The sequence below is a fragment of the Podarcis melisellensis genome, assembly GCF_964234715.1.
Source record: "Podarcis melisellensis genome assembly, chromosome: 12".
In the NCBI taxonomy this organism is placed as follows: Eukaryota; Metazoa; Chordata; class Lepidosauria; order Squamata; family Lacertidae; genus Podarcis; species Podarcis melisellensis.
In genome coordinates, this window is record NC_138544.1 from 14,209,027 (window position 1) to 14,222,217 (window position 13,191).

Here is a 13,191-nt window from a genome sequence, read left to right on the forward strand (position 1 = left end):
ACTTACAAAGGAGCATCTTGCTGGGGACTGTAGCCTCCCCACCTGATCCCACACCCACTGAAAGCCCCAGTTCACACCAGAACTCCTAACTTGACCCAGACAATTCAGTACAGCCTGTACCCAACTCCACTGAAGCTCAAACCCTCTTGAATCAGCTTGCTTCAGTCAAATCCAGTGCACAGCCTAATCTTTATCATAATAGATCATATATATAGTTGTACCTCGGGTTACATACGCTTCAGGTTACATACGCTTCAGGTTACAGACTCCGCTAACCCAGAAATAATACCTCGGGTTAAGAACTCTGCTTCAGGATGAGAACAGAAATTGTGCCCCAGCGGTGCGGCGGCAGCAGGAGGCCCCATTAGCTAAAGTGGTGCTTCAGGTTAAGAACAGTTTCAGGTTAAGAACGGACTCCCGGAATGAATTAAGTACGTAACCAGAGGTACCCCTGTACTCACTTAATAATATAACTTTGATACAGTATTTGGCATATTAGGTTGGGTCTAGAGATGGACAGACCAGTCTATTTGTGGTCCATACCACTTTCACAGGTCTTCAGTCACAAGTCAATCCCATCCAATTCTGCATCAATTTGTAATTTTTCTTTTAAAATATGAACAGGAATTTGCTTTATTTTTAACATTTCCCCCCATGGAATACACCTTTAAAAAATCATTTTTTCCCAAATTATGCATTCGTGCATGCGTATGAACCAAAAACATGGATTTTCTTTGAGCCAATACCTGAAGCTCAAAATCTGGATAAGTGCAAAGAAACCTGAAGGATAACTGTGTTCTGATATGTGTTATTAGTCTGGGGAGTGCAAATCAGATTCATTCGCTTAAAAAACAAACAAACACAAAACATATCACATGAATTCCTCCAACATTCCTAAGGTTTGAAGTGATGGAACAGGGCAATTGATTGGAAAGGCTGTTTTCTTTTTGTAGGCCTTCTGAACGAATATCCATGAGCAGTTTCTGATACAATATACAAAGGAGTTTTTGAACACACTTGAGCCTTTCTCTATGTGTTTCTTGCTCCACAAGATTAACATCACTTGGAAGAGGAAGCCAAATCAGCAATGTCAACCTGACACCTTTCTCACAATCTCTGTCAGCATCCACCAGTCGAAGGGTGTGAGACCCAAAAATGGTGGAGTTCAGACACTGAATTTGCGTGGCGCTGTGGGTTAAACCACAGAGCCTAGGACTTGCCAATCAGAAGGTTGGCAGTTCGAATCCCCGTGACGGGGTGAGCTCCCGTTGCTCGGTCCCTGCTCCTGCCAACCTAGCAGTTCGAAAGCACGTCAAAGTGCAAGTAGATAAATAGGTACCGCTCTGGCGGGAAGGTATACGCCGTTTCCGTGCACTGCTCTGGTTCACCAGAAGTGGCTTAATGATGCTGGCCACATGACCCGGAAGCTGCCTGTGGACAAACGCAGGCTCCCTTGGCCAATAAAGCAAGATGAGCGCCGCAACCCCTGAGTCGGTCACGACTGGACCTAATGGTCAGGGGTCCCTTTCCCTTTACCTAGATCCATTAAGGAAAGATCCCTCCAGAGTTTGGGCCAAACCAAAATGGATCCATCTTGTCCCCTTCCCAGCCCACTCTGCTCTTTCCCCCTACTACTTTATCTAGACAGGTGAACAGCTTTCATAAGCATCAGTACACCAAAAGGATGAATTCACTGTGTCTTGTATGGAGCCATGGGACTCTAAAATGTGAAGCCACAAGGACAGTCAGTGGAACTGTGGTATTCTGCAATATTCTAGAATAGGAGGCAATATTTTTTAAAACAGGGATGGGAGCCCTTGGCTGCCAGATTTTGTTGGACTACAGTGCCCATAATCCTTGACCACTGGACATGTCAATGAGCTACAGCTGATGGGAATTAGAGTCTAACAACATCTGGAGAGAAACAGGTTCTTATCTCTGGTTTAAAATATATTATCTCCCTTAAACTCGGAGCTATGTAGCAACTCTTATGGCAGCACAATTAACTTAAAGAAGTACTTGCTAAAACAGAAAGGCCTAATAAATTTTCTTGAGCACCATGTCAAGGAGCTTGTGGTAGACGTATTAATATAGGAAGGACATTCTTAATTGATGGGACACTAAGCCAACTCTTACAAATCCAGATGAAATGGAAACTTGCTGAAATACATACCTTGTGGAAATGCTAGCGTTTAGACAGTAATTCAAACCATCTTGTATCAGTTATGAAATGGGATATGGCATTGCAGTAAGACCTTGAACTCGCTGTGCTGGTGTTTGGTTCACTCATGCGGTACAAATAACTGAGCAAGCTGTAAGCATTAGCAGTCCTTTCCATTGTTCCTCAGCCACCCACATTCCACCCACAAAACGATGAGCAAGATTTTACAACATAACAGATGATGCCAAGTCAGGAAGGCCATAGCTATAGCTCCACTCACAGTATGAAGGTGTGCATTGGCAGGAATCCTGCTCACACTGCATGATGTGATTGCATCCTGCCACATTGGGGGGTGGAACTACAACGAGGAAAGAGCAATATCACAGCCTCAGCTTTCATTCTTGCTCTGCCCCTCTTCCACCTCTAACACCTGAGGCTGGCTTTTGCCATTTCATTTATAGCAACCCCCTCCCCAATCTCAATTGCTAATCATCCCACCACCACCACTGGTAACTTGAGAAGCAGATCTTTGTTTGGAAGGGCAGTTATCTCAGCAAGAAGCATTCCAGTGACTATGTGGGCATTTTCATAAAGGTAAAGGTAAAGGGACCCCTGACCATTGGGTCCGGTCATGACCGACTCTGGGGTTGCGGCGCTCATCTCGCTTTACTGGCCGAGGGAGCCGGCGTACAGCTTCCGGGTCATGTGGCCAACATGACTAGAGCCGCTTCTGGCGAACCAGAGCAGCGCATGGAAACGCCGTTTATCTTCCCACTGGAGTGGTACCTATTTATCTACTTGCACTTTGACGTGCTTTCGAACTGCTAGGTTGGCAGGAGAAGAGCCCAAGCAATGGGAGCTCACCCCGTCGCGAGGATTCGAACCGCCGACCTTCTGATCGGAAAGTCCTAGGCTCTGTGGTTTAACCCACAGCGCCACCCGCGTCCCTTTTCATACATGATGCTAAAAGATGAATTTCAACACTTAATTCATGTTTTTGTTGAATTGCTTATAAATGCAATAAATCCGAGATGGAGAACCTGTGGCCCACTAGATCTTGCTCAACCAATATTCCCATCATCCCTGACCATTGACCATGCAGACAGGGGTTGATGGACATTGGAGTCCAACAGCAAGTTCTCTACCTCTGCTGTAAGCACAGGTAAGAATCTGGAAAGATAACACTGGATGTACATTGCAGCTTATCTGGGTTTTGCATCCCTTTTAGGGCCAAATCTAAAAACAAAGCTAATTTAAGTCTCAAGAATATAACCATAGTTAACCTTTCATTTGATGGAGGTTTATTCATGACTATGGTCATGATTCAGACAGTGTAGATCATGCAGTTAAGGACTTTATATTTTCCCCAAATCATGTGTCAGATTTATTTTTGAAGGGCTGTAGGCTAGCTCAGTTGGTAGAGCATGCTCTGCATGTAAAATGTCCCTGTTCCAACCCCCAGCTTCTCCATGCAGGGCTGGGAGGGGAGACGCTTTCCTGAAACCCTGGAGAAGAGCTGCCAGTCCGTGTAAGCAGTACTAATCCAAGTACTAAGTACTAAGATGGACCTGTGATTTGGCTCAGAATTAGGCAGCTTCTAACTGCACCATTTCTCAAGGTCACAAGAAGGAAGTACTCTGTGACATACATACATACATACATACATACATACGCACCCCCTGATCTGAAATGTACCAGAACTCTGTGAAAATAACTACAGGAAAATTATAATTAAAAAAACAAACCATGTTGCTTTTTTGTGGCAGGCCTGGCCCCAAAGCATTTGTTCAGGTAGTCTCTCTCCTGCTTCCCTACACTGCCAGCTTCCTCTTGTTATGCAAATGTCGGAGGTTTCCGTCATTACAACTAATCAGCAGAGGCAATAACTTGTAGAGCCAAATGACGGCTTCTCTTTTTTTTCCTTTTCAGTCCGCGAGCTCCTTATCTAAATAGTTAAGTCATACCAGCCCCGACAGTAGCATAAGAAAGCAATTATCTAGTTTAAAAAGTGAGCGGGGACAGGCAGCAAGGCTTATTACGTTCTTCTCCCTTAGGACTGAACAATTATTCCAGGGTTTTTTAAAATATGAAAGGGAAGCTTCAGTCGAATGCAATTGAACGCATCATCAAGCCTACCTAGTGGAGGTGAAGGCAGCAAAGAAAGCATACTTCGCTGCCTCTGTTGCATCCTTGTTGTGCCATCCAGAAGAGCTTTTCCGGGTAGTGCGGGGCCTCTTACAGTCTGGCCCAAAGGAGGTGGTAGAACTGACAATGACCGCTCCCCACATCAAACGGGGGGGCGCCCTTTGCGTGGTCGAGCACAGCCCCTGGGACCCTATGTGGCACCATTAGCACAGGCTTGGCTTCACCTTTCCCCAGGTGGGATACCTGGAGGTCTCTGCCTACCTCAGCCAGTTGCCCAATCCCGCCTGGGGAGGTGTTGCCAAGGTAATCAGGCCAGGTAGGGGGAGGGACCACCCTGCCCACAGAATAGGGGGAGGATCTTACCTGGGAATCGTCAGTTGGCTCCAGAGCTTCTCCCACCCTACCCACCCTCAGTTAAGATTTCTTTTGCAGGTTAACCTTTTCTCCACAGGTACACGGACGCTGCTATGTCAGGGTCACTGTTGAAGGGCTGGAAAGGAATTCCCCTGCATTGGCAGGTTTGCCTTTCCCGTAGCAAAACGTCACAACTTTGGCGGTATCAGGCCTTGGGCGGAACCCTTTAGTCTATCTTCCCTAAATGGGGGTGGGTGGGTAACAGTGACCCACATTGGCCGTACGCCTAGAGGTTGTCATTGCCCTGCGACGGCGGTGTAACGGGGGCAGGCTCTCTCTGCTTGAACATATGTTCTCCAGAGCCAGCCCATCCCCACACACACTCTGGATAACCCTGATGTTACCCAGATCCGCAGCGGGGGACTGGGAAAGATAAGCGCCCAATGCCTGAGCCAAGGTCTGCCCACATCTGAAACATAATAAAGTTGTGGCCAATTTTAATCCCATAGTACCTTGTCTTGAGTCGTTATTCCACACAGGGCTGCCCAGGGGTTGGGGGACTCCGCCTGTCCATGCAATAGCTGGCTGTGACTTGTTTGCAAAGCACTTTGAGGACAAAATCACTGGCATCCACCAAGATCTTAACTCTACTATTCCAGCAGATGACTCTCAAGGGGTGTTGAGAGCAGTGTGTAGTCCAGGGGTCAGCAAGTCTTACCGGCCATGGGCTGGATCCCTCCCACAGAGATCGTCCATGGGGCGAACCGACTCAGAGCGACGCTGGATATAACGTCTGCGCATGTCCGCAGTGCCGGAAATTGCTTCTGCGCATGCCCTGACGCCGAAAACCGCACCAACGCAGAAGTGATTTTCAGCATCTGGACATGCACAGAAGCGATTTCCAGTATCTGCGCATGAGCAGACGCAATTTCTGGCGCAGCTCGGTGAGTCCCCATGGCATGTTGCGCCTGTTTAGCACAGCGCACGGGGGACTCGCTGAGCGGACGGCTCGGTTTGCGGGTGGCTCATGGGCCAGCAAAACGATCTTCGTGGGCCGTATCCGGCCCATGGGCCACACGTTGCTGACCTCTGGTGTAGTCCCTGACCCTCCCAAGTTTCCCCATTTTACAGGGACAGTCCCGGATTTACAGAAACTGTCCAGTTTCTGATTTGATCCCAGGATGTCCCGCTTTCCACTAGGACGTCCCTATTTTCATTGGATAAACGTCAGAGGGTATGGATACAAGTAGGTAGCCGTGTTGGTCTGCTGTAGTCAAAACAAAATAAAAAAATTCCTTCCAGTAGCACCTTAGAGACCAACTATGTTTGTTATTGGTATGATCTTTCATGTGCATGCACACTTCTTCAGATACACTGAAACAGAAGTCACCAGACCCTTATATAGAGGGTATGGAGTTATTCAACCCCCAAGCCAAAGAGATAAGTAACTATACAATCTTTAGAAGACATCTGAAGGCAGCTCTGTATAGAAAAGATTTTTTAAAATGCTTAATGTTTTATTATGTTTTTATGTATGTTGGAAGCTGCCCAGAGTGGCTGGGGCAACCCAGTCAGATGAGCAAGGTATAAATTATTATAAATATTATCCCCAGGCAACATGGCCAATGTTCAGGGATGCTGGGAGTTAGACTCCAAAGCAAACGGAGGGTGCATGTTTGGGGAAAGGCTTATATCAAGTAGGCAGTATGGAGAATTTACTTATAGCAGTGATATCTGTGACACCGGCAAATGTATTTCCTGCCTGTGTTACTTTTGCATGTTTTTACCCACAATTCCATCCCTTTTCTATGTCACCCTGCAAATTTTTGAAAAGCATTTCTCTAATTTAAATAGCTTTTGTCAAGGGCAGATATTTTAACATCCCCGGAAAGATGGACATTGCGGATGTTCTTTGAATGTGCGGGACACTGTAGAACATATTCTTTTCTACTGTCCATTGTACAACCAGCTACGCAAACGCATACTATCCCCTTTTTTGAGTAGTCTAACACCATGGCAAAATGAAAATACCGTATTTTTCACCCCATAGGATGCACCGGCCCATAGGATGCACCAAGTTTATTGGGGGGGAATAAAGAAAACCCCCCCCAGGCGCTTGTGGGGCCGGCAGCGGGGAGAAGCGCCTCCCCGCTGTCCCCGGAGCTTGCGGGGCTGGCGGGGGGGGGGGGGGAGAAGCATGTGTCTCCCCACCATCAGCCTCCAAACCACATCGGGAGACAGCGGGATGGTGGCGTTCCGCCTCCCCGCTGTCCCCCGACCTTGGGCTGGCGCTGGGGCTCTCCTGAAGCCTGGAGAGCGAGAGGGGTCAGTGCGCACCCACCCCTCTCGCTGTCCAGGCTTCAACGAAACCCTGCATTTGCCCCATAGAACGCACAAACATTTCCCCTTCATTTTTGGAGGGGAAAAAGTGTGTCCTATAGGGCGAAAAATATGGTAATCAGATTCTATCTGATGTAACTGGGTGACTGGGTTTTTGTCAATAGTATCCCTTAGAGTGCGAATGGCACTATTTAGCGGGAAGAAATTCCAATGAAAATCCTCGTCATTATATATTTTACATGGCTCTTTATTTGTATATATTTTACAATGTTATATATGGATGTTTTATGATGTTTTATGATGGCCTGTAGTTGTAATGCCTAAAAAAGGTTTGGTGAAGTAAGTATTTCCAACCTGTGTCACTTTTGTATTTTTATTGCATGTATATATTGTGGTTTTATATTTTGATTTTGTTCTGTGAACCGGCCTGAGACCTCCGGGTGTAGGGCAGTATATAAATTCAATAAATAAATATAATTTACCTCCAGTCCCGTCCTTTTTCTATGTCACTCTGCAATTTTTTTAAACAAGCATTCCTCTCACAGTACAAATTTCAATAGGCATTTAAAAATATATTTAATTTTTTTCCTTTTAAATGACAGTGGTACCTTGGGTTACAGATGCTTCAGGTTACAGACGCTTCAGGTTACAGACTCTGCTAACCCAGAAATAGTACCTTGGGTTAAGAACTTTACTTCAGGATAAGAACAGAAATTGCGGCGCGGCGGCAGCTAAAGTGGTACCTCAGGTTAAGAACAGTTTCAGGTTAAGAACGGACCTCCAAAATGAATTAAGTTCTTAACCCGAGGTAATACTGTACTGAAAACTGTGTCTAAACCAGTGGCCCAACTTTAACATCAAAAAACCAGTTGTAATGTATGTCTGTTATAAGAAGGTGACACAGCCTTGACACTTACCAATGGCTAAAGCAGAAAGAAGGTTTCAGCTATGCTCACCAGAGAATTTGAGTCTGCAGAGAGAAGATTTATTTATTTCCTAAAATCTATATACTGCTTGATTGTTTTACCGCATTATTTTACCCCAACAGACAATTCTGATCTCCCCCCCTCTTAATTTTTCTTTCTGTCACAAGTCTGCCCTTAACATTAATTTCCCCTCAGGATCAAAGGTGTCATGTCCCCCACCTTTTCGTTGTTTCCTTATTCGTAATCAAGCGGGAGACCCGCACATTCAAATGCTGATAATAAATAGGCGATAAATTATTAACAGTAGCAAGCTTGAGGGAAACGAGATGAAAGCTGACAGATGTTTCTCTGAAAAGCAGCAAATGTATCTGACCAGGCCTGCCAGAGAATTGTAGAAGACTAGCTTGTGTGAAGAACGTGCCTCACAGAAGCAGGATGGAATATACACATATGCTTTAATGGACAGGTAAATTTAAATTATGTTTGTTACTGTGAGGCCATTTGGAGGATCAGATCTCAGGTCTTTACTGTGAATGCCCTATCCTCCAACATTTCTCTGATGGGGACATTTTGGGATCAAATTTGGGGCTGCTTCTGTAAATCTGGGACCGTCCCTGGAAAATAGGGACACTTGGAGGGTCTGAAATGGCGGAAGGAGCAGTTTCCACAAAACCATTCGTTCTGAAGCCTGAGCCAAGGTGGAAGGGAGAGAGCTTAGCTTTCAAACACAAGCTCAGGCTATGACACAAAAATAAATCTCTGCATAATGACAGCGTCTAATGGAAGAGGTTCCCAGCGCTGTTAATGAGAGCTCGGAGATAGGAGCGAAGCTATAAATATTTTAAAATAATTAAAATATATTGCCATTGCTGGGCCCCGAGGAAGCGTGGGGCTGCTGAACTGTCAGCTGTGATGCTGAGGGAAATTGTTTTCTGAAGAAATGAATAAATGGAAGCACTTAAGTAATAAGATTTTGTATTTGCCAATCCTCCCACCAAGAGAGCAAGTGGGGGGAAACAAAATCTGTGAAATGATGAAAGGACCATAGGCCATGCAGCTAGCATCAACACTAAGCTCTCTTTGTGGCTGTGCGGAGCCATAACATTTTTTTAATCTAATAACAAGAACACCCAGGGCTTGTTTTCAGCTGGAACTCTCCGGAACTCAATTCTGGCACCTCTCAGTGGTGTGCCATTGCCATTCCAAGAAGTGTTCATGGTGAATCCCTGCACCACTTTTCCTAGTATAATAGCACTAAGAGCACTTTTTTTTTTTACTGTGCCAGTGTCTTGGCCCTAGATAAAGGGCTCTAACTCCCAGGCTGGTTTCTGCCAAAGTCTTTAATGCATAATTCAAAGGGATACAAAGGCAATACGCAGGTTACAAGGTGGAACAGATACATAAGAGGGATAGACACATGGCTAAGGGTAACATGGCTAGTCCACAACACTGTCCTCTGTGGCCTGTCAGATGCCCATGGGAATCTTACAATAAGATCTGGAGCCCAACAGCACTCTCCCCACCTGTGATCCCAGGAACAGGTTTTCAGAGACATGCTTTCTCCAAAGTTGTAAGTAGGGGTCATTCCACGCCAAATCACCTGGTGCCATGTGCTCTCACAACTCAGATTTTCTTCAAAATAATAATAATTATGTGTAGATACTATGAGATTTTTTTTTAGATTTTTGGGTCCGAAATTGGGCGCAGGAGAATTTTTTTTGAATTTCAATTTTCACACCATTTAGGCTAATACAATTTTTGCACCAGTTTAGGGGAAAAACACACCTCCTGATTCACTTATTTTTCAACCAATTGGGCTTACAGTGGTGCCTCGCAAGACAAAATTAATTCGTTCCGCAAGTTTTTTCGTCTTGCGAGTTTTTTGTCTTGCGAAGCACGGTTTCCCATAGGAATGCATTGAAAATCAATCAATGCGTTCCTATCGAAACCGCCTTCAGACCAGGTCCGGGGACAGTCGGTCCCCCGACCTCTTCTGAAGGCTGGGGGGGGGCGGACAAGGGCTTTTCTTCCCACCCCCAGCATTTTAAAAAAACCCCGGGACAGCAGAGGACTTCTCCGCTGTCCCGAGGTTTTTTAAAATGCTGGCGGGCGGCAGCATTCTAAAAAACCCCAGGACAGCGGAGGCTGTCCGGGGGGATCTTAAAATGCTGGCGGGTGGCAGCGAAGCCTTCGCTGCCGCCCGCCAGCATTCTAAAAAACCCCAGGACATTCTCCGCTGTCCCGGGGCGATTTAAAAGCCCCCGGGAAGGCAGGCAGGGGGGACAAAGACTTTTGCCCCCCGCCCGCCTTCGGAAGAGGTCCTGGACCTCTTCTGAAGGCGGGCGGGGGGCAAAAGTCTTTGCTCCCCCCCCGCCTGCCTTCAAAAGCCATCCGGAGGCTTTTAAATCGCCCCGGGACAGTCCCGGGGCGATTTAAAAGCCCCCGGGAAGGCAGGCAGGGGGGACAAAGACTTTTGCCCCCCGCCCGCCTTCGGAAGAGGTCCAGGACCTCTTCTGAAGGCGGGCGGGGGGCAAAAGTCTTTGCTCCCCCCCGCCTGCCTTCAAAAGCCGGCCGGGATAGCGGGAAGCGCTTCCCTGCTATCCCGGACTGCTTTTAAAATGCTGGCGGTGGGGAGCAAAGCCTTTCGGCCCCCGCCGGCCTTCCTGGACCTCTTCTGAAGGCCGGAGGGGGGGGAAAGGCTTTGCTCCCCACCGCCAGCATTTAAAAGAGGTCCCCGGAGATTTCCCTATGGGCTTTCTTCTTGTGAAGCAAGCCCATAGGGAAATTCGTTTTGCGAAGCGCCTCCAAAACGGAAAAACCCTTTCGTCTAGCGGGTTTTTCGTCTTGCGAGGCGTTCGTCTTGCGGGGCACCACTGTATTTTGGTATCAAAATAAAGAGACCAAAAAACCTTAAAAAATTAATTTGAGGTTATCTCATAGGTATGTAAAGGTAAAGGACCCACAGATGGTTACCAGTAAGTCCAGTCAAAGGCAAGTATGGGGTTGTGGCGCTCATCTCGCTTTCAGGCTGAGGAAGCCAACGTTTGTCTGCAGACAGCTTCAGAATCATGTGGCCAGCATGACTAAGCTGCTTCTAGCGAACCAGAGCACCGCACGGAAATGCCATTTACCTTCCCACCGGAGCAGTACCTATTTTACTACTTGCACTTTGACATGCTTTTGAACTGCTAGGTTGGCAGGAGCCGGGACCAAGCAACAGGAGCTCACCCCGTCGCGGGGATTGGAACTGCCGACCTTCTGATTGGCAAGCCCAAGAGACTCAATGGTTTAGACCAGCACCACACACACACAAAATATTAAACAAAATCTGAGATGTGAGAGCACGGTCAAGTATTAAAATCAGGTAATTTGGTGTGGAATGACCCTTAGAGCATAGTAGCAACTGATAGCCTTATCTTCCATGAGTATGTCAAATGTTTTAAGGCTATCCTAGTTTTGGGGCGGCACAAAGACATTAAATAGGGTATTTGAGGGTCGAGGAGGAACATTAGAAACCCTGCAAAACCCATGTATCTCAAGGCCTGCTTCTTAGGTATCTCAGCTGCACCAGCTCTGGATTGGGGCAGCAAAATAAAAGAAGAAATGCAGCTCAAGCCTTTGCCCTGATAAAGCCTTGTATGTATTTTACTCCCTGGTTCCCCAGCCCCATTTAGGTTTGCTCTGTTTGGCTGCCGGTTCTTCTTTTATGCTGCTTCGCTTGGATATTTTATCGATTCTGTGTTCCTTTCAGCTGATGGTTTGTAAGTCACCTTGGGGGGAACAGAACATGGGATACAAATATTTCAGTAACTCAACTAAAAATAATTTTTTCTTTCTTTTTTAGAAAGATACTGTAAAATGGAAAATTTGCCAGAGGTAAGCCTGCATAGCAGAAGAAAAAGCACAGCCTCCATTTACTCCTCTGTCCTGCTTGGTGATAAACGTTTCATGAACACCTCTAACAACCAAGGCAAGCTTTGCTGTTCTCTTGCCAGTATCCATGCTGAGTGAAATCCATAACCCACAGGCACATTCACAGGTTTGTGTGTTAAAAAAAAAAGAATTGAGAGAAAGAAAGAACCTCTGGAAATTAGGATAGATGCCCTACTGATAGGTTTGTGCAAACCTGACCATTTCTCAACCTGTGGTCCTGTAGGCACACACACAAAAAAGCAATCTATTGTAGTGCTGTGCTATTAAATTCTGAGGGCAGATTAGAGTCAGCTGATACTTGTGAACAATCCATAAATTGTAGAAGAACATTGCAAATTAGTTGCTTTCTGTTCTTTGCCATAACACTGAATCTAGTGAGGCATCGATTCATTATAGCTAGTAGCCACTGATATCCTTTAGCTTTCCATTGAGGTGAAATTTACAATAGTGTACTTATTAGAGGAGAGTCTAAAAGCATCATGCTTTTCCGACATGGGGAAGCACTTCTGTGTAGGAAAAAGCATGAAATTAATATGGAGGTGGCCCCATGTGGCAATTGCACATGCATGACCCTTGCGGCATGAACATCATGTTCGTTGGTGACATCTCATCAAAGGAGGGCTGCCAGTCTCATTTGCCGTTGGTGTCTAGGAACAGGGTGAAAAGGTATTATTAGGAAGGTCATTAAAATTTGAGGGGTTTGAAGCTTCCTCTGTTAGCCAGGGTCTTGTATTCCCCCAACCCTCTTTGCTTCTCTGAGCTTCTCTACTAAGGTGTTCCTTGAAATAATTTGAGCCTGGTCCAGAAACTGGGGTAACAGACTACTGCCAGCACATAACTCCTATGTTTAAAAGCTTGCATGGGTTGACCAATTGCTTCCAGGCCAAGTTCAAGGGTTTTGCATCAATTTACAAGGCCCTTAACAACTTGGGTTCAGAATACCTTAAGGACTGTTTGATTCCTTATATTCCTGCCTGATCATTAGGGAAGGGGGAGAAATGAATGAGAAACTAGCTAGCCCACACTCCATGAACCAATACATGCACCAAAACAGAGCTAGCCTTCAAAACTTATACTTTTTTGATACGGTTTCCCAATGAAAACAATATGTACAAAAAGCACATGTTCTTGAAAATAACATACCCAAAATACTTCACATTAGGAGAAATCACTTGCAAAAATGGTGTGCAGTAGTCAAAAACTCATACCAAAACAATGTGAGGTATGCACACAAATGCTGACGAAATTTCATGAGTATTTTTTTTAAAAAAGGAATTCGCAAATTGCAGCAGAAATTTGGAGAACTGAATTTACAATGGGAAAAAATGAGAC

The 13,191-nt window shown here is 45.8% G+C and overlaps 1 long non-coding RNA gene across 1 annotated transcript; it reads right to left on the reverse strand.

Annotated features, from left to right (window-relative positions):
- Window positions 1-497: 497 nt before the first annotated feature.
- On the reverse strand, window positions 498-8,956 carry LOC309353661. The gene is made up of 3 exons (XR_014161985.1): window positions 8,146-8,956; window positions 7,918-7,970; window positions 498-606 (listed from the first exon to the last, which is right to left on the reverse strand). It is a non-coding gene; the product is annotated as an uncharacterized lncRNA (long non-coding RNA).
- Window positions 8,957-13,191: the final 4,235 nt, after the last annotated feature.